Source organism: Lissotriton helveticus, chromosome 2_2 (genome assembly GCF_964261635.1).
Source record: "Lissotriton helveticus chromosome 2_2, aLisHel1.1, whole genome shotgun sequence".
NCBI lineage: Eukaryota > Metazoa > Chordata > Amphibia > Caudata > Salamandridae > Lissotriton > Lissotriton helveticus.
Genome location: NC_136060.1, coordinates 347216945 through 347238234, shown reverse-complemented (window position 1 = coordinate 347238234; position 21290 = coordinate 347216945).

The window sequence follows — 21290 nt, the reverse complement described above, 5'->3', positions numbered from 1 at the left end:
ATGTCATACATTCACCCCAGTACAAGGATCTGGGCCTAAATCCATCGTTTTTGTGCACTCCACACCACCCTGGGTTAGACACTGGCTATATGCAAATCAGCTCTGACCCTGTGCCTCATGGGAACAGTCCAGTCCGAACTACCAAGCCATGTCTTTCCCAGACCGGAATCAAGCATCCAAGGACCGGTTTCTGGCTATCAGCCTGGATAGCTTGACTCCAGTGGTGTGGAGAGCCTGGGACTCACGTCTGAGCATCCCCAGCACACTCAGGGTGAAATTGCAAAAAACACAGTTGATGGACAGAATGTAGAACAATGTCATACATTCACCCCAGTACAAGGATCTGGGCCTAAATCCATCGTTTTTTTGCACTCCACACCACCCTGGGTTAGACACTGGCTATATGCAAATCAGCTCTGACCCTGTGTCTCATGGGAACAGTCCAGTCCGAACTACCAAGCCATGTCTTTCCCAGACCGGAATCAAGCATCCAAGGACCGGTTTCTGGCTATCAGCCTTCATCAGCCTGGATAGCTTGACTCCAGTGGTGTGGAGAGCCTGGGACTCACGTCTGAGCATCCCCAGCACACTCAGGGTGAAATTGCAAAAAACACAGTTGATGGACAGAATGTAGAACAATGTCATACATTCACCCCAGTACAAGGATCTGGGCCTAAATCCATCGTTATTTTGCACTCCACACCACCCTGGGTTAGACACTGGCTATATGCAAATCAGCTCTGACCCTGTGCCTCATGGGAACAGTCCAGTCCGAACTACCAAGCCATGTCTTTCCCAGACCGGAATCAAGCATCCAAGGACCGGTTTCTGGCTATCAGCCTTCATCAGCCTGGATAGCTTGACTCCAGTGGTGTGGAGAGCCTGGGACTCACGTCTGAGCATCCCCAGCACACTCAGGGTGAAATTGCAAAAAACACAGTTGATGGACAGAATGTAGAACAATGTCATACATTCACCCCAGTACAAGGATCTGGGCCTAAATCCATCGTTTTTTTGCACTCCACACCACCCTGGGTTAGACACTGGCTATATGCAAATCAGCTCTGACCCTGTGCCTCATGGGAACAGTCCAGTCCGAACTACCAAGCCATGTCTTTCCCAGACCGGAATCAAGCATCCAAGGACCGGTTTCTGGCTATCAGCCTTCATCAGCCTGGATAGCTTGACTCCAGTGGTGTGGAGAGCCTGGGACTCACGTCTGAGCATCCCCAGCACACTCAGGGTGAAATTGCAAAAAACACAGTTGATGGACAGAATGTAGAACAATGTCATACATTCACCCCAGTACAAGGATCTGGGCCTAAATCCATCGTTTTTTTGCACTCCACACCACCCTGGGTTAGACACTGGCTATATGCAAATCAGCTCTGACCCTGTGCCTCATGGGAACAGTCCAGTCCGAACTACCAAGCCATGTCTTTCCCAGACCGGAATCAAGCATCCAAGGACCGGTTTCTGGCTATCAGCCTTCATCAGCCTGGATAGCTTGACTCCAGTGGTGTGGAGAGCCTGGGACTCACGTCTGAGCATCCCCAGCACACTCAGGGTGAAATTGCAAAAAACACAGTTGATGGACAGAATGTAGAACAATGTCATACATTCACCCCAGGACAAGGATCTGGGCCTAAATCCATTGTTTTTTTGCACTCCACACCACCCTGGGTTAGACACTGGCTATATGCAAATCAGCTCTGACCCTGTGCCTCATGGGAACAGTCCAGTCCGAACTACCAAGCCATGTCTTTCCCAGACCGGAATCAAGCATCCAAGGACCGGTTTCTGGCTATCAGCCTTCATCAGCCTGGATAGCTTGACTCCAGTGGTGTGGAGAGCCTGGGACTCACGTCTGAGCATCCCCAGCACACTCAGGGTGAAATTGCAAAAAACACAGTTGATGGACAGAATGTAGAACAATGTCATACATTCACCCCAGTACAAGGATCTGGGCCTAAATCCATCGTTTTTTTGCACTCCACACCACCCTGGGTTAGACACTGGCTATATGCAAATCAGCTCTGACCCTGTGCCTCATGGGAACAGTCCAGTCCGAACTACCAAGCCATGTCTTTCCCAGACCAGAATCAAGCATCCAAGGACCGGTTTCTGGCTATCAGCCTTCATCAGCCTGGATAGCTTGACTCCAGTGGTGTGGAGAGCCTGGGACTCACGTCTGAGCATCCCCAGCACACTCAGGGTGAAATTGCAAAAAACACAGTTGATGGACAGAATGTAGAACAATGTCATACATTCACCCCAGGACAAGGATCTGGGCCTAAATCCATTGTTTTTTTGCACTCCACACCACCCTGGGTTAGACACTGGCTATATGCAAATCAGCTCTGACCCTGTGCCTCATGGGAACAGTCCAGTCCGAACTACCAAGCCATGTCTTTCCCAGACCGGAATCAAGCATCCAAGGACCGGTTTCTGGCTATCAGCCTTCATCAGCCTGGATAGCTTGACTCCAGTGGTGTGGAGAGCCTGGGACTCACGTCTGAGCATCCCCAGCACACTCAGGGTGAAATTGCAAAAAACACAGTTGATGGACAGAATGTAGAACAATGTCATACATTCACCCCAGTACAAGGATCTGGGCCTAAATCCATCGTTTTTGTGCACTCCACACCACCCTGGGTTAGACACTGGCTATATGCAAATCAGCTCTGACCCTGTGCCTCATGGGAACAGTCCAGTCCGAACTACCAAGCCATGTCTTTCCCAGACCGGAATCAAGCATCCAAGGACCGGTTTCTGGCTATCAGCCTTCATCAGCCTGGATAGCTTGACTCCAGTGGTGTGGAGAGCCTGGGACTCACGTCTGAGCATCCCCAGCACACTCAGGGTGAAATTGCAAAAAACACAGTTGATGGACAGAATGTAGAACAATGTCATACATTCACCCCAGGACAAGGATCTGGGCCTAAATCCATTGTTTTTTTGCACTCCACACCACCCTGGGTTAGACACTGGCTATATGCAAATCAGCTCTGACCCTGTGCCTCATGGGAACAGTCCAGTCCGAACTACCAAGACATGTCTTTCCCAGACCGGAATCAAGCATCCAAGGACCGGTTTCTGGCTATCAGCCTTCATCAGCCTGGATAGCTTGACTCCAGTGGTGTGGAGAGCCTGGGACTCACGTCTGAGCATCCCCAGCACACTCAGGGTGAAATTGCAAAAAACACAGTTGATGGACAGAATGTAGAACAATGTCATACATTCACCCCAGTACAAGGATCTGGGCCTAAATCCATCGTTTTTTTGCACTCCACACCACCCTGGGTTAGACACTGGCTATATGCAAATCAGCTCTGACCCTGTGCCTCATGGGAACAGTCCAGTCCGAACTACCAAGCCATGTCTTTCCCAGACTGGAATCAAGCATCCAAGGACCGGTTTCTGGCTATCAGCCTTCATCAGCCTGGATAGCTTGACTCCAGTGGTGTGGAGAGCCTGCGACTCACGTCTGAGCATCCCCAGCACACTCAGGGTGAAATTGCAAAAAACACAGTTGATGGACAGAATGTAGGACAATGTCATACATTCACCCCAGTACAAGGATCTGGGCCTAAATCCATCGTTTTTTTGCACTCCACACCACCCTGGGTTAGACACTGGCTATATGCAAATCAGCTCTGACCCTGTGCCTCATGGGAACAGTCCCGTCCGAACTACCAAGCCATGTCTTTCCCAGACCGGAATCAAGCATCCAAGGACCGGTTTCTGGCTATCAGCCTTCATCAGCCAGGATAGCTTGACTCCAGTGGTGTGGAGAGCCTGGGACTCACGTCTGAGCATCCCCAGCACACTCAGGGTGAAATTGCAAAAAACACAGTTGATGGACAGAATGTAGAACAATGTCATACATTCACCCCAGTACAAGGATCTGGGCCTAAATCCATCGTTTTTTTGCACTCCACACCACCCTGGGTTAGACACTGGCTATATGCAAATCAGCTCTGACCCTGTGCCTCATGGGAACAGTCCAGTCCGAACTACCAAGCCATGTCTTTCCCTGACCGGAATCAAGCATCCAAGGACCGGTTTCTGGCTATCAGCCTTCATCAGCCTGGATAGCTTGACTCCAGTGGTGTGGAGAGCCTGGGACTCACGTCTAATCATCCCCAGCACACTCAGGGTGAAATTGCAAAAAAACACAGTTGATGGACAGAATGTAGAACAATGTCATACATTCACCCCAGTACAAGGATCTGGGCCTAAATCCATCGTTTTTTTGCACTCCACACCACCCTGGGTTAGACACTGGCTATATGCAAATCAGCTCTGACCCTGTGCCTCATGGGAACAGTCCAGTCCGAACTACCAAGCCATGTCTTTCCCAGACCGGAATCAAGCATCCAAGGACCGGTTTCTGGCTATCACCCTTCATCAGCCTGGATAGCTTGACTCCAGTGGTGTGGAGAGCCTGGGACTCACGTCTGAGCATCCCCAGCACACTCAGGGTGAAATTGCGAAAAACACAGTTGATGGACAGAATGTAGAACAATGTCATACATTCACCCCAGTACAAGGATCTGGGCCTAAATCCATCGTTTTTTGCACTCCACACCACCCTGGGTTAGACACTGGCTATATGCAAATCAGCTCTGACCCTGTGCCTCATGGGAACAGTCCAGTCCGAACTACCAAGCCATGTCTTTCCCAGACCGGAATCAAGCATCCAAGGACCAGTTTCTGGCTATCAGCCTTCATCAGCCTGGATAGCTTGACTCCAGTGGTGTGGAGAGCCTGGGACTCACGTCTGAGCATCCCCAGCACACTCAGGGTGAAATTGCAAAAAACACAGTTGATGGACAGAATGTAGAACAATGTCATACATTCACCCCAGTACAAGGATCTGGGCCTAAATCCATTGTTTTTTTGCACTCCACACCACCCTGGGTTAGACACTGGCTATATGCAAATCAGCTCTGACCCTGTGCCTCATGGGAACAGTCCAGTCCGAACTACCAAGCCATGTCTTTCCCAGACCGGAATCAAGCATCCAAGGACCGGTTTCTGGCTATCAGCCTTCATCAGCCTGGATAGCTTGACTCCAGTGGTGTGGAGAGCCTGGGACTCACGTCTGAGCATCCCCAGCACACTCAGGGTGAAATTGCAAAAAACACAGTTGATGGACAGAATGTAGAACAATGTCATACATTCACCCCAGTACAAGGATCTGGGCCTAAATCCATTGTTTTTTTGCACTCCACACCACCCTGGGTTAGACACTGGCTATATGCAAATCAGCTCTGACCCTGTGCCTCATGGGAACAGTCCAGTCCGAACTACCAAGCCATGTCTTTCCCAGACCGGAATCAAGCATCCAAGGACCGGTTTCTGGCTATCAGCCTTCATCAGCCTGGATAGCTTGACTCCAGTGGTGTGGAGAGCCTGGGACTCACGTCTGAGCATCCCCAGCACACTCAGGGTGAAATTGCAAAAAACACAGTTGATGGACAGAATGTAGAACAATGTCATACATTCACCCCAGTACAAGGATCTGGGCCTAAATCCATTGTTTTTTTGCACTCCACACCACCCTGGGTTAGACACTGGCTATATGCAAATCAGCTCTGACCCTGTGCCTCATGGGAACAGTCCAGTCCGAACTACCAAGCCATGTCTTTCCCAGACCGGAATCAAGCATCCAAGGACCGGTTTCTGGCTATCAGCCTTCATCAGCCTGGATAGCTTGACTCCAGTGGTGTGGAGAGCCTGGGACTCACGTCTGAGCATCCCCAGCACACTCAGGGTGAAATTGCAAAAAACACAGTTGATGGACAGAATGTAGAACAATGTCATACATTCACCCCAGTACAAGGATCTGGGCCTAAATCCATCGTTTTTTTGCACTCCACACCACCCTGGGTTAGACACTGGCTATATGCAAATCAGCTCTGACCCTGTGCCTCATGGGAACAGTCCAGTCCGAACTACCAAGCCATGTCTTTCCCAGACCGGAATCAAGCATCCAAGGACCGGTTTCTGGCTATCAGCCTTCATCAGCCTGGATAGCTTGACTCCAGTAGTGTGGAGAGCCTGGGACTCACGTCTGAGCATCCCCAGCACACTCAGGGTGAAATTTCAAAAAACACAGTTGATGGACAGAATGTAGAACAATGTCATACATTCACCCCAGTACAAGGATCTGGGCCTAAATCCATCGTTTTTTTGCACTCCACACCACCCTGGGTTAGACACTGGCTATATGCAAATCAGCTCTGACCCTGTGCCTCATGGGAACAGGCCAGTCAAACTACCAAGCCATGTCTTTCCCAGACCGGAATCAAGCATCCAAGGACCGGTTTCTGGCTATCAGCCTTCATCAGCCTGGATAGCTTGACTCCAGTGGTGTGGAGAGCCTGGGACTCACGTCTGAGCATCCCCAGCACACTCAGGGTGAAATTGCAAAAAACACAGTTGATGGACAGAATGTAGAACAATGTCATACATTCACCCCAGTACAAGGATCTGGGCCTAAATCCATCGTTTTTTTGCACTCCACACCACCCTGGGTTAGACACTGGCTATATGCAAATCAGCTCTGACCCTGTGCCTCATGGGAACAGTCCAGTCCGAACTACCAAGCCATGTCTTTCCCAGACCGGAATCAAGCATCCAAGGACCGGTTTCTGGCTATCAGCCTTCATCAGCCTGGATAGCTTGACTCCAGTGGTGTGGAGAGCCTGGGACTCACGTCTGAGCATCCCCAGCACACTCAGGGTGAAATTGCAAAAAACACAGTTGATGGACAGAATGTAGAACAATGTCATACATTCCCCCCAGTACAAGGATCTGGGCCTAAATCCATCGTTTTTTTGCACTCCACACCACCCTGGGTTAGACACTGGCTATATGCAAATCAGCTATGACCCTGTGCCTCATGGGAACAGTCCAGTCCGAACTACCAAGCCATGTCTTTCCCAGACCGGAATCAAGCATCCAAGGACCGGTTTCTGGCTATCACCCTTCATCAGCCTGGATAGCTTGACTCCAGTGGTGTGGAGAGCCTGGGACTCACGTCTGAGCATCCCCAGCACACTCAGGGTGAAATTGCAAAAAACACAGTTGATGGACAGAATGTAGAACAATGTCATACATTCACCCCAGTACAAGGATCTGGGCCTAAATCCATCGTTTTTTGCACTCCACACCACCCTGGGTTAGACACTGGCTATATGCAAATCAGCTCTGACCCTGTGCCTCATGGGAACAGTCCAGTCCGAACTACCAAGCCATGTCTTTCCCAGACCGGAATCAAGCATCCAAGGACCAGTTTCTGGCTATCAGCCTTCATCAGCCTGGATAGCTTGACTCCAGTGGTGTGGAGAGCCTGGGACTCACGTCTGAGCATCCCCAGCACACTCAGGGTGAAATTGCAAAAAACACAGTTGATGGACAGAATGTAGAACAATGTCATACATTCACCCCAGTACAAGGATCTGGGCCTAAATCCATCGTTTTTTTGCACTCCACACCACCCTGGGTTAGACACTGGCTATATGCAAATCAGCTCTGACCCTGTGCCTCATGGGAACAGTCCAGTCCGAACTACCAAGCCATGTCTTTCCCAGACCAGAATCAAGCATCCAAGGACCGGTTTCTGGCTATCAGCCTTCATCAGCCTGGATAGCTTGACTCCAGTGGTGTGGAGAGCCTGGGACTCACGTCTGAGCATCCCCAGCACACTCAGGGTGAAATTGCAAAAAACACAGTTGATGGACAGAATGTAGAACAATGTCATACATTCACCCCAGTACAAGGATCTGGGCCTAAATCCATCGTTTTTTTGCACTCCACACCACCCTGGGTTAGACACTGGCTATATGCAAATCAGCTCTGACCCTGTGCCTCATGGGAACAGTCCAGTCCGAACTACCAAGCCATGTCTTTCCGAGACCGGAATCAAGCATCCAAGGACCGGTTTCTGGCTATCAGCCTTCATCAGCCTGGATAGCTTGACTCCAGTGGTGTGGAGAGCCTGGGACTCACGTCTGAGCATCCCCAGCACACTCAGGGTGAAATTGCAAAAAACACAGTTGATGGACAGAATGTAGAACAATGTCATACATTCACCCCAGTACAAGGATCTGGGCCTAAATCCATCGTTTTTTGCACTCCACACCACCCTGGGTTAGACACTGGCTATATGCAAATCAGCTCTGACCCTGTGCCTCATGGGAACAGTCCAGTCCGAACTACCAAGCCATGTCTTTCCCAGATCGGAATCAAGCATCCAAGGACCGGTTTCTGGCTATCAGCCTTCATCAGCCTGGATAGCTTGACTCCAGTGGTGTGGAGAGCCTGGGACTCACGTCTGAGCATCCCCAGCACACTCAGGGTGAAATTGCAAAAAACACAGTTGATGGACAGAATGTAGAACAATGTCATACATTCACCCCAGTACAAGGATCTGGGCCTAAATCCATCGTTTTTTTGCACTCCACACCACCCTGGGTTAGACACTGGCTATATGCAAATCAGCTCTGACCCTGTGCCTCATGGGAACAGTCCAGTCCGAACTACCAAGCCATGTCTTTCCCAGACCGGAATCAAGCATCCAAGGACTGGTTTCTGGCTATCAGCCTTCATCAGCCTGGATAGCTTGACTCCAGTGGTGTGGAGAGCCTGGGACTCACGTCTGAGCATCCCCAGCACACTCAGGGTTAAATTGCAAAAAACACAGTTGATGGACAGAATGTAGAACAATGTCATACATTCACCCCAGTACAAGGATCTGGGCCTAAATCCATCGTTTTTGTGCACTCCACACCACCCTGGGTTAGACACTGGCTATATGCAAATCAGCTCTGACCCTGTGCCTCATGGGAACAGTCCAGTCCGAACTACCAAGCCATGTCTTTCCCAGACCGGAATCAAGCATCCAAGGACCGGTTTCTGGCTATCAGCCTGGATAGCTTGACTCCAGTGGTGTGGAGAGCCTGGGACTCACGTCTGAGCATCCCCAGCACACTCAGGGTGAAATTGCAAAAAACACAGTTGATGGACAGAATGTAGAACAATGTCATACATTCACCCCAGTACAAGGATCTGGGCCTAAATCCATCGTTTTTTTGCACTCCACACCACCCTGGGTTAGACACTGGCTATATGCAAATCAGCTCTGACCCTGTGCCTCATGGGAACAGTCCAGTCCGAACTACCAAGCCATGTCTTTCCCAGACCGGAATCAAGCATCCAAGGACCGGTTTCTGGCTATCAGCCTTCATCAGCCTGGATAGCTTGACTCCAGTGGTGTGGAGAGCCTGGGACTCACGTCTGAGCATCCCCAGCACACTCAGGGTGAAATTGCAAAAAACACAGTTGATGGACAGAATGTAGAACAATGTCATACATTCACCCCAGTACAAGGATCTGGGCCTAAATCCATCGTTATTTTGCACTCCACACCACCCTGGGTTAGACACTGGCTATATGCAAATCAGCTCTGACCCTGTGCCTCATGGGAACAGTCCAGTCCGAACTACCAAGCCATGTATTTCCCAGACCGGAATCAAGCATCCAAGGACCGGTTTCTGGCTATCAGCCTTCATCAGCCTGGATAGCTTGACTCCAGTGGTGTGGAGAGCCTGGGACTCACGTCTGAGCATCCCCAGCACACTCAGGGTGAAATTGCAAAAAACACAGTTGATGGACAGAATGTAGAACAATGTCATACATTCACCCCAGTACAAGGATCTGGGCCTAAATCCATCGTTTTTTTGCACTCCACACCACCCTGGGTTAGACACTGGCTATATGCAAATCAGCTCTGACCCTGTGCCTCATGGGAACAGTCCAGTCCGAACTACCAAGCCATGTCTTTCCCAGACCGGAATCAAGCATCCAAGGACCGGTTTCTGGCTATCAGCCTTCATCAGCCTGGATAGCTTGACGCCAGTGGTGTGGAGAGCCTGGGACTCACGTCTGAGCATCCCCAGCAAACTCAGGGTGAAATTGCAAAAAACACAGTTGATGGACAGAATGTAGAACAATGTCATACATTCACCCCAGTACAAGGATCTGGGCCTAAATCCATCGTTTTTTTGCACTCCACACCACCCTGGGTTAGACACTGGCTATATGCAAATCAGCTCTGACCCTGTGCCTCATGGGAACAGTCCAGTCCGAACTATCAAGCCATGTCTTTCCCAGACCGGAATCAAGCATCCAAGGACCGGTTTCTGGCTATCAGCCTTCATCAGCCTCGATAGCTTGACTCCAGTGGTGTGGAGAGCCTGGGACTCACGTCTGAGCATCCCCAGCACACTCAGGGTGAAATTGCAAAAAACACAGTTGATGGACAGAATGTAGAACAATGTCATACATTCACCCCAGTACAAGGATCTGGGCCTAAATCCATCGTTTTTTTGCACTCCACACCACCCTGGGTTAGACACTGGCTATATGCAAATCAGCTCTGACCCTGTGCCTCATGGGAACAGTCCAGTCCGAACTACCAAGCCATGTCTTTCCCAGACCGGAATCAAGCATCCAAGGACCGGTTTCTGGCTATCAGCCTTCATCAGCCTGGATAGCTTGACTCCAGTGGTGTGGAGAGCCTGGGACTCACGTCTGAGCTTCCCCAGCACACTCAGGGTGAAATTGCAAAAAACACAGTTGATGGACAGAATGTAGAACAATGTCATACATTCACCCAGGTACAAGGATCTGGGCCTAAGTCCATCGTTTTTGTGCACTCCACACCACCCTGGGTTAGACACTGGCTATATGCAAATCAGCTCTGACCCTGTGCCTCATGGGAACAGTCCAGTCCGAACTACCAAGCCATGTCTTTCCCAGACCGGAATCAAGCATCCAAGGACCGGTTTCTGGCTATCAGCCTTCATCAGCCTGGATAGCTTGACCCCAGTGGTGTGGAGAGCCTGGGACTCACGTCTGAGCATCCCCAGCACACTCAGGGTGAAATTGCAAAAAACACAGTTGATGGACAGAATGTAGAACAATGTCATACATTCACTCCAGGACAAGGATCTGGGCCTAAATCCATTGTTTTTTTGCACTCCACACCACCCTGGGTTAGACACTGGCTATATGCACATCAGCTCTGACCCTGTGCCTCATGGGAACAGTCCAGTCCGAACTACCAAGCCATGTCTTTCCCAGACTGGAATCAAGCATCCAAGGACCGGTTTCTGGCTATCAGCCTTCATCAGCCTGGATAGCTTGACTCCAGTGGTGTGGAGAGCCTGGGACTCACGTCTGAGCATCCCCAGCACACTCAGGGTGAAATTGCAAAAAACACAGTTGATGGACAGAATGTAGAACAATGTCATACATTCACCCCAGTACAAGGATCTGGGCCTAAATCCATCGTTTTTTTGCACTCCACACCACCCTGGGTTAGACACTGGCTATATGCAAATCAGCTCTGACCCTGTGCCTCATGGGAACAGTCCCGTCCGAACTACCAAGCCATGTCTTTCCCAGACCGGAATCAAGCATCCAAGGATCGGTTTCTGGCTATCAGCCTTCATCAGCCTGGATAGCTTGACTCCAGTGGTGTGGAGAGCCTGGGACTCACGTCTGAGCATCCCCAGCACACTCAGGGTGAAATTGCAAAAAACACAGTTGATGGACAGAATGTAGAACAATGTCATACATTCACCCCAGTACAAGGATCTGGGCCTAAATCCATCGTTTTTTTGCACTCCACACCACCCTGGGTTAGACACTGGCTATATGCAAATCAGCTCTGACCCTGTGCCTCATGGGAACAGTCCAGTCCGAACTACCAAGCCATGTCTTTCCCAGACCGGAATCAAGCATCCAAGGACTGGTTTCTGGCTATCAGCCTTCATCAGCCTGGATAGCTTGACTCCAGTGGTGTGGAGAGCCTGGGACTCACGTCTGAGCATCCCCAGCACACTCAGGGTTAAATTGCAAAAAACACAGTTGATGGACAGAATGTAGAACAATGTCATACATTCACCCCAGTACAAGGATCTGGGCCTAAATCCATCGTTTTTGTGCACTCCACACCACCCTGGGTTAGACACTGGCTATATGCAAATCAGCTCTGACCCTGTGCCTCATGGGAACAGTCCAGTCCGAACTACCAAGCCATGTCTTTCCCAGACCGGAATCAAGCATCCAAGGACCGGTTTCTGGCTATCAGCCTGGATAGCTTGACTCCAGTGGTGTGGAGAGCCTGGGACTCACGTCTGAGCATCCCCAGCACACTCAGGGTGAAATTGCAAAAAACACAGTTGATGGACAGAATGTAGAACAATGTCATACATTCACCCCAGTACAAGGATCTGGGCCTAAATCCATCGTTTTTTTGCACTCCACACCACCCTGGGTTAGACACTGGCTATATGCAAATCAGCTCTGACCCTGTGCCTCATGGGAACAGTCCAGTCCGAACTACCAAGCCATGTCTTTCCCAGACCGGAATCAAGCATCCAAGGACCGGTTTCTGGCTATCAGCCTTCATCAGCCTGGATAGCTTGACTCCAGTGGTGTGGAGAGCCTGGGACTCACGTCTGAGCATCCCCAGCACACTCAGGGTGAAATTGCAAAAAACACAGTTGATGGACAGAATGTAGAACAATGTCATACATTCACCCCAGTACAAGGATCTGGGCCTAAATCCATCGTTATTTTGCACTCCACACCACCCTGGGTTAGACACTGGCTATATGCAAATCAGCTCTGACCCTGTGCCTCATGGGAACAGTCCAGTCCGAACTACCAAGCCATGTATTTCCCAGACCGGAATCAAGCATCCAAGGACCGGTTTCTGGCTATCAGCCTTCATCAGCCTGGATAGCTTGACTCCAGTGGTGTGGAGAGCCTGGGACTCACGTCTGAGCATCCCCAGCACACTCAGGGTGAAATTGCAAAAAACACAGTTGATGGACAGAATGTAGAACAATGTCATACATTCACCCCAGTACAAGGATCTGGGCCTAAATCCATCGTTTTTTTGCACTCCACACCACCCTGGGTTAGACACTGGCTATATGCAAATCAGCTCTGACCCTGTGCCTCATGGGAACAGTCCAGTCCGAACTACCAAGCCATGTCTTTCCCAGACCGGAATCAAGCATCCAAGGACCGGTTTCTGGCTATCAGCCTTCATCAGCCTGGATAGCTTGACGCCAGTGGTGTGGAGAGCCTGGGACTCACGTCTGAGCATCCCCAGCAAACTCAGGGTGAAATTGCAAAAAACACAGTTGATGGACAGAATGTAGAACAATGTCATACATTCACCCCAGTACAAGGATCTGGGCCTAAATCCATCGTTTTTTTGCACTCCACACCACCCTGGGTTAGACACTGGCTATATGCAAATCAGCTCTGACCCTGTGCCTCATGGGAACAGTCCAGTCCGAACTATCAAGCCATGTCTTTCCCAGACCGGAATCAAGCATCCAAGGACCGGTTTCTGGCTATCAGCCTTCATCAGCCTCGATAGCTTGACTCCAGTGGTGTGGAGAGCCTGGGACTCACGTCTGAGCATCCCCAGCACACTCAGGGTGAAATTGCAAAAAACACAGTTGATGGACAGAATGTAGAACAATGTCATACATTCACCCCAGTACAAGGATCTGGGCCTAAATCCATCGTTTTTTTGCACTCCACACCACCCTGGGTTAGACACTGGCTATATGCAAATCAGCTCTGACCCTGTGCCTCATGGGAACAGTCCAGTCCGAACTACCAAGCCATGTCTTTCCCAGACCGGAATCAAGCATCCAAGGACCGGTTTCTGGCTATCAGCCTTCATCAGCCTGGATAGCTTGACTCCAGTGGTGTGGAGAGCCTGGGACTCACGTCTGAGCTTCCCCAGCACACTCAGGGTGAAATTGCAAAAAACACAGTTGATGGACAGAATGTAGAACAATGTCATACATTCACCCAGGTACAAGGATCTGGGCCTAAGTCCATCGTTTTTGTGCACTCCACACCACCCTGGGTTAGACACTGGCTATATGCAAATCAGCTCTGACCCTGTGCCTCATGGGAACAGTCCAGTCCGAACTACCAAGCCATGTCTTTCCCAGACCGGAATCAAGCATCCAAGGACCGGTTTCTGGCTATCAGCCTTCATCAGCCTGGATAGCTTGACCCCAGTGGTGTGGAGAGCCTGGGACTCACGTCTGAGCATCCCCAGCACACTCAGGGTGAAATTGCAAAAAACACAGTTGATGGACAGAATGTAGAACAATGTCATACATTCACTCCAGGACAAGGATCTGGGCCTAAATCCATTGTTTTTTTGCACTCCACACCACCCTGGGTTAGACACTGGCTATATGCACATCAGCTCTGACCCTGTGCCTCATGGGAACAGTCCAGTCCGAACTACCAAGCCATGTCTTTCCCAGACTGGAATCAAGCATCCAAGGACCGGTTTCTGGCTATCAGCCTTCATCAGCCTGGATAGCTTGACTCCAGTGGTGTGGAGAGCCTGGGACTCACGTCTGAGCATCCCCAGCACACTCAGGGTGAAATTGCAAAAAACACAGTTGATGGACAGAATGTAGAACAATGTCATACATTCACCCCAGTACAAGGATCTGGGCCTAAATCCATCGTTTTTTTGCACTCCACACCACCCTGGGTTAGACACTGGCTATATGCAAATCAGCTCTGACCCTGTGCCTCATGGGAACAGTCCCGTCCGAACTACCAAGCCATGTCTTTCCCAGACCGGAATCAAGCATCCAAGGATCGGTTTCTGGCTATCAGCCTTCATCAGCCTGGATAGCTTGACTCCAGTGGTGTGGAGAGCCTGGGACTCACGTCTGAGCATCCCCAGCACACTCAGGGTGAAATTGCAAAAAACACAGTCGATGGACAGAATGTAGAACAATGTCATACATTCACCCCAGTACAAGGATCTGGGCCTAAATCCATCGTTTTTTTGCACTCCACACCACCCTGGGTTAGACACTGGCTATATGCAAATCAGCTCTGACCCTGTGCCTCATGGGAACAGTCCAGTCCGAACTACCAAGCCATGTCTTTCCCAGACCGGAATCAAGCATCCAAGGACCGGTTTCTGCCTATCAGCCTTCATCAGCCTGGATAGCTTGACTCCAGTGGTGTGGAGAGCCTGGGACTCACGTCTGAGCATCCCCAGCACACTCAGGGTGAAATTGCAAAAAACACAGTTGATGGACAGAATGTAGAACAATGTCATACATTCACCCCAGTACAAGGATCTGGGCCTAAATCCATCGTTTTTTTGCACTCCACACCACCCTGGGTTAGACACTGGCTATATGCAAATCAGCTCTGACCCTGTGCCTCATGGGAACAGTCCAGTCCGAACTACCAAGCCATGTCTTTCCCAGACCAGAATCAAGCATCCAAGGACCGGTTTCTGGCTATCAGCCTTCATCAGCCTGGATAGCTTGACTCCAGTGGTGTGGAGAGCCTGGGACTCACGTCTGAGCATCCCCAGCACACTCAGGGTGAAATTGCAAAAAACACAGTTGATGGACAGAATGTAGAACAATGTCATACATTCACCCCTGTACAAGGATCTGGGCCTAAATCCATCGTTTTTTTGCACTCCACACCACCCTGGGTTAGACACTGGCTATATGCAAATCAGCTCTGACCCTGTGCCTCATGGGAACAGTCCAGTCCGAACTACCAAGCCATGTCTTTCCCAGACCGGAATCAAGCATCCAAGGACCGGTTTCTGGCTATCAGCCTTCATCAGCCTGGATAGCTTGACTCCAGTGGTGTGGAGAGCCTGGGACTCACGTCTGAGCATCCCCAGCACACTCAGGGTGAAATTGCAAAAAACACAGTTGATGGACAGAATGTAGAACAATGTCATACATTCACCCCTGTACAAGGATCTGGGCCTAAATCCATCGTTTTTTTGCACTCCACACCACCCTGGGTTAGACACTGGCTATATGCAAATCAGCTCTGACCCTGTGCCTCATGGGAACAGTCCAGTCCGAACTACCAAGCCATGTCTTTCCCAGACCGGAATCAAGCATCCAAGGACCGGTTTCTGGCTATCACCCTTCATCAGCCTGGATAGCTTGACTCCAGTGGTGTGGAGAGCCTGGGACCCACGTCTGAGCATCCCCAGCACACTCAGGGTGAAATTGCAAAAAACACAGTTGATGGACAGAATGTAGAACAATGTCATACATTCACCCCAGTACAAGGATCTGGGCCTAAATCCATCCTTTTTTTGCACTCCACACCACCCTGGGTTAGACACTGGCTATATGCAAATCAGCTCTGACCCTGTGCCTCATGGGAACAGTCCAGTCCGAACTACCAAGCCATGTCTTTCCCAGACCGGAATCAAGCATCCAAGGACCGGTTTCTGGCTATCAGCCTTCATCAGCCTGGATAGCTTGACTCCAGTGGTGTGGAGAGCCTGGGACTCACGTCTGAGCATCCCCAGCACACTCAGGGTGAAATTGCAAAAAACACAGTTGATGGACAGAATGTAGAACAATGTCATACATTCACCCCAGTACAAGGATCTGGGCCTAAATCCATCGTTTTTTTGCACTCCACACCACCCTGGGTTAGACACTGGCTATATGCAAATCAGCTCTGACCCTGTGCCTCATGGGAACAGTCCAGTCCGAACTACCAAGCCATGTCTTTCCCAGACCGGAATCAAGCATCCAAGGACCGGTTTCTGGCTATCAGCCTTCATTAGCCTGGATAGCTTGACTCCAGTGGTGTGGAGAGCCTGGGACTCACGTCTGAGCATCCCCAGCACACTCAGGGTGAAATTGCAAAAAACACAGTTGATGGACAGAATGTAGAACAATGTCATACATTCACCCCAGTACAAGGATCTGGGCCTAAATCCATCGTTTTTTTGCACTCCAAACCACCCTGGGTTAGACACTGGCTATATGCAAATCAGCTCTGACCCTGTGCCTCATGGGAACAGTCCAGTCCAAACTACCAAGCCATGTCTTTCCCAGACCGGAATCAAGCATCCAAGGACCGGTTTCTGGCTATCAGCCTTCATCAGCCTGGATAGCTTGACTCCAGTGGTGTGGAGAGCCTGGGACTCACGTCTGAGCATCCCCAGCACACTCAGGGTGAAATTGCAAAAAACACAGTTGATGGACAGAATGTAGAACAATGTCATACATTCACCCCAGTACAAGGATCTGGGCCTAAATCCATCGTTTTTTTGCACTCCACACCACCCTGGGTTAGACACTGGCTATATGCAAATCAGCTCTGACCCTGTGCCTCATGGGAACAGTCCAGTCCGAACTACCAAGCCATGTCTTTCCCAGACCAGAATCAAGCATCCAAGGACCGGTTTCTGGCTATCAGCCTTCATCAGCCTGGATAGCTTGACTCCAGTGGTGTGGAGAGCCTGGGACTCACGTCTGAGCATCCCCAGCACACTCAGGGTGAAATTGCAAAAAACACAGTTGATGGACAGAATGTAGAACAATGTCATACATTCACCCCAGTACAAGGATCTGGGCCTAAATCCATCGTTTTTTTGCACTCCACACCACCCTGGGTTAGACACTGGCTATATGCAAATCAGCTCTGACCCTGTGCCTCATGGGAACAGTCCAGCCCGAACTACCAAGCCATGTCTTTCCCAGACCGGAATCAAGCATCCAAGGACCGGTTTCTGGCTATCAGCCTTCATCAGCCTGGATAGCTTGACTCCAGTGGTGTGGAGAGCCTGGGACTCACGTCTGAGCATCCCCAGCACACTCAGGGTGAAATTGCAAAAAACACAGTTGATGGACAGAATGTAGAACAATGTCATACATTCACCCCAGTACAAGGATCTGGGCCTAAATCCATCGTTTTTTTGCACTCCACACCACCCTGGGTTAGACACTGGCTATATGCAAATCAGCTCTGACCCTGTGCCTCATGGGAACAGTCCAGTCCGAACTACCAAGCCATGTCTTTCCCAGACCGGAATCAAGCATCCAAGGACCGGTTTCTGGCTATCAGCCTTCATCAGCCTGGATAGCTTGACTCCAGTGGTGTGGAGAGCCTGGGACTCACGTCTGAGCATCCCCAGCACACTCAGGGTGAAATTGCAAAAAACACAGTTGATGGACAGAATGTAGAACAATGTCATACATTCACCCCAGTACAAGGATCTGGGCCTAAATCCATCGTTTTTTTGCACTCCACACCACCCTGGGTTAGACACTGGCTATATGCAAATCAGCTCTGACCCTGTGCCTCATGGGAACAGGCCAGTCAAACTACCAAGCCATGTCTTTCCCAGACCGGAATCAAGCATCCAAGGACCGGTTTCTGGCTATCAGCCTTCATCAGCCTGGATAGCTTGACTCCAGTGGTGTGGAGAGCCTGGGACTCACGTCTGAGCATCCCCAGCACACTCAGGGTGAAATTGCAAAAAACACAGTTGATGGACAGAATGTAGAACAATGTCATACATTCACCCCAGTACAAGGATCTGGGCCTAAATCCATCGTTTTTTTGCACTCCACACCACCCTGGGTTAGACACTGGCTATATGCAAATCAGCTCTGACCCTGTGCCTCATGGGAACAGTCCAGTCCGAACTACCAAGCCATGTCTTTCCCAGACCGGAATCAAGCATCCAAGGACCGGTTTCTGGCTATCAGCCTTCATCAGCCTGGATAGCTTGACTCCAGTGGTGTGGAGAGCCTGGGACTCACGTCTGAGCATCCCCAGCACACTCAGGGTGAAATTGCAAAAAACACAGTTGATGGACAGAATGTAGAACAATGTCATACATTCACCCCAGTACAAGGATCTGGGCCTAAATCCATCGTTTTTTTGCACTCCACACCACCCTGGGTTAGACACTGGCTATATGCAAATCAGCTATGACCCTGTGCCTCATGGGAACAGTCCAGTCCGAACTACCAAGCCATGTCTTTCCTAGACCGGAATCAAGCATCCAAGGACCGGTTTCTGGCTATCACCCTTCATCAGCCTGGATAGCTTGACTCCAGTGGTGTGGAGAGCCTGGGACTCACGTCTGAGCATCCCCAGCACACTCAGGGTGAAATTGCAAAAAACACAGTTGATGGACAGAATGTAGAACAATGTCATACATTCACCCCAGTACAAGGATCTGGGCCTAAATCCATCGTTTTTTGCACTCCACACCACCCTGGGTTAGGCACTGGCTATATGCAAATCAGCTCTGACCCTGTGCCTCATGGGAACAGTCCAGTCCGAACTACCAAGCCATGTCTTTCCCAGACCGGAATCAAGCATCCAAGGACCAGTTTCTGGCTATCAGCCTTCATCAGCCTGGATAGCTTGACTCCAGTGGTGTGGAGAGCCTGGGACTCACGTCTGAGCATCCCCAGCACCCTCAGGGTGAAATTGCAAAAAACACAGTTGATGGACAGAATGTAGAACAATGTCATACATTCACCCCAGTACAAGGATCTGGGCCTAAATCCATCGTTTTTTTGCACTCCACACCACCCTGGGTTAGACACTGGCTATATGCAAATCAGCTCTGACCCTGTGCCTCATGGGAACAGTCCAGTCCGAACTACCAAGCCATGTCTTTCCCAGACCGGAATCAAGCATCCAAGGACCGGTTTCTGGCTATCAGCCTTCATCAGCCTGGATAGCTTGACTCCAGTGGTGTGGAGAGCCTGGGACTCACGTCTGAGCATCCCCAGCACACTCAGGGTGAAATTGCAAAAAACACAGTTGATGGACAGAATGTAGAACAATGTCATACATTCACCCCAGTACAAGGATCTGGGCCTAAATCCATTGTTTTTTTGCACTCTACACCACCCTGGGTTAGACACTGGCTATATGCAAATCAGCTCTGACCCTGTGCCTCATGGGAACAGTCCAGTCCGAACTACCAAGCCATGTCTTTCCCAGACCGGAATCAAGCATCCAAGGACCGGTTTCTGGCTATCAGCCTTCATCAGCCTGGATAGCTTGACTCCAGTGGTGTGGAGAGCCTGGGACTCACGTCTGAGCATCCCCAGCACACTCAGGGTGAAATTGCAAAAAACACAGTTGATGGACAGAATGTAGAACAATGTCATACATTCACCCCAGTACAAGGATCTGGGCCTAAATCCATCGTTTTTTTGCACTCCACACCACCCTGGGTTAGACACTGGCTATATGCAAATCAGCTCTGACCCTGTGCCTCATGGGAACAGGCCAGTCAAACTACCAAGCCATGTCTTTCCCAGACCGGAATCAAGCATCCAAGGACCGGTTTCTGGCTATCAGCCTTCATCAGCCTGGATAGCTTGACTCCAGTGGTGTGGAGAGCCTGGGACTCACGTCTGAGCATCCCCAGCACACTCAGGGTGAAATTGCAAAAAACACAGTTGATGGACAGAATGTAGAACAATGTCATACATTCACCCCAGTACAAGGATCTGGGCCTAAATCCATCGTTTTTTTGCACTCCACACCACCCTGGGTTAGACACTGGCTATATGCAAATCAGCTCTGACCCTGTGCCTCATGGGAACAGTCCAGTCCGAACTACCAAGCCATGTCTTTCCCAGACCGGAATCAAGCATCCAAGGACCGGTTTCTGGCTATCAGCCTTCATCAGCCTGGATAGCTTGACTCCAGTGGTGTGGAGAGCCTGGGACTCACGTCTGAGCATCCCCAGCACACTCAGGGTGAAATTGCAAAAAACACAGTTGATGGACAGAATGTAGAACAATGTCATACATTCACCCCAGTACAAGGATCTGGGCCTAAATCCATCGTTTTTTTGCACTCCACACCACCCTGGGTTAGACACTGGCTATATGCAAATCAGCTATGACCCTGTGCCTCATGGGAACAGTCCAGTCCGAACTACCAAGCCATGTCTTTCCTAGACCGGAATCAAGCATCCAAGGACCGGTTTCTGGCTATCACCCTTCATCAGCCTGGATAGCTTGACTCCAGTGGTGTGGAGAGCCTGGGACTCACGTCTGAGCATCCCCAGCACACTCAGGGTGAAATTGCAAAAAACACAGTTGATGGACAGAATGTAGAACAATGTCATACATTCACCCCAGTACAAGGATCTGGGCCTAAATCCATCGTTTTTTGCACTCCACACCACCCTGGGTTAGGCACTGGCTATATGCAAATCAGCTCTGACCCTGTGCCTCATGGGAACAGTCCAGTCCGAACTACCAAGCCATGTCTTTCCCAGACCGGAATCAAGCATCCAAGGACCAGTTTCTGGCTATCAGCCTTCATCAGCCTGGATAGCTTGACTCCAGTGGTGTGGAGAGCCTGGGACTCACGTCTGAGCATCC